The sequence below is a fragment of the Diospyros lotus genome, unplaced genomic scaffold (assembly GCF_014633365.1).
Source record: "Diospyros lotus cultivar Yz01 unplaced genomic scaffold, ASM1463336v1 superscaf1, whole genome shotgun sequence".
Classification (NCBI taxonomy): Eukaryota; Viridiplantae; Streptophyta; class Magnoliopsida; order Ericales; family Ebenaceae; genus Diospyros; species Diospyros lotus.
The window spans coordinates 6785950-6787864 of record NW_026267104.1 but is presented as its reverse complement, the minus strand read 5'-3'; positions in this window follow the sequence as shown (position 1 = coordinate 6787864).

Here is a 1915-nt window from a genome sequence, read left to right as displayed (position 1 = left end):
CTACTGTTAAAATGCCCTCGACAATTGGGGGCTCGTATTTGATAAGTTGGCAATAAGGTCAAAACCAATTAATGCTTAAACGGGCCTTTTTCGTCCCCTGCGAAGAAAAAATTATTGCCATCATTTTGCTACTCCTAGAAAGATTTTTGCGCAAAAATCTTTTTTTATTCTACTTTCATTATTTTTTAATAATTATTTAATTTTTTATTACTTTAATTATATTCTTAAATTATATATTTTTTAGTTAATTACATATATCAATCAGAGCATACAACATGTGCGCTAAAACACGCTTAATACCCCTCATGCGACCATTATCTCTACTCTATTTTTTTTTTTTAATGGTCCGCAACGAAATAGGTATAAGTCGATAATTATGGTAAAATGTGCAGAGACTATTGTCAATCAAGAATGACAAAAAATAAAATGACGAAAGCATTGACACTTGTGAAAGGCAAAAAAGCGAAAAGGTCATAAAAGTTTAAATTATGAAATAACTTTCCCACTATACATAAGTTTATTTTATTTAAAATTTTACTTAAAAATTAAAATTTAAACAATTAGATCAAACATTACTTAATAAATTTTTACTTAATTTTTTATTTTTTCACACATATGTAACATGCCCCAGTCCTCGAGTCGTACTTTACATTTAAGTATCTATTTTAAAATAGATCTAAAAAAATAAAAGTTGTAATTATAATATAGAAATGATTTGTCGCACATTCTTTTATTAAAGAGGTCATTTTTTAAAAAGAAATTATACGTTTTTTAAATAAGTTATAAATAATAGGTATAAATATATATATTTACACTAATAAAAAAATCTATAATTAAATTCCTACAATATACTAATTTGAACATAGAATATATGTTCTCAAAAATTAATAAAAAAAACATAGAATATGTGCTGAAACAACAGGTCCATTGCATTTCATTAAGGTCAAGGTGCCAACTTCATGACAGCATGATTAGGGGTGAGCATAAAATCGGTTTAATTGATTAAACCGAATCGAACCAACCGATTCGGTTTGGTTATCCATGGTGGGTGATTTGGGTACGATTTGTTTTTTGCAAAAATATCAGGTAGTCGATTTGGTTTGGGTATTTGGGCAAAAATACTTGAAAAACCGAACTCACCCGTGCTACTACCTACGGTGCTACTCCATTCATTGCATTTCTTCTTCCTTACTCATCACACGAATCACACTTGATAGCCCGCCCAAGCTGAGAGAGAGAGAGAGAGTGCCTCACAAACCCTCTAACCCGTCATCAACCTTCACATCGTCGTCGTCGTCAGAGCCGAACGCCTTCATCGTCGGTTTCTTCTCCACCCAACTCCCCTCACTCGTCGTCAAAACATCAACCCTAGCCCTAGGTCCTTGGTGGCTAACCCTCACCTCTCCATCGACACATTGTCGTCCTCGTCGGACTCAAACGCCTTCAAGCCCTTCATCTTCGGAGTCTTCCCTACCCGAGTCCAACACCCAGTCCCCTGGCCCCTACACCCGATAACCCAATACCCAACCCCCCGATCATCAAAGCATCGACCCTAGCCCTAGGTCATTGGTTAACCCTCACCTTGCCCTCGCCGTTAAACCCAAACACCTTCACCTAGCCCTAGGTCTTTGGTTCGTTGATGCTTTAACTTGGCTTTGTGATTTGGTTCATTGGCTTTACGAAGTCGTTGTTTCTCTTTTAATTTGTAAGTATATTTTATGTGTTTGTGTTTTGTGATTTGACTTCAGATTTGGTTATGTTTTGTGATTTGTTGTTTGTTTAACCTATAAATATATCATAATACATTCCATGTACCTATTGATTTTCTTCTTATGTAGTTGTGCTTTCTGTTACTGTTATTGTTTAATTTGTCTTGCGTTCTGCTGTTATTGTTTTGATATATAAGTGAATTGTG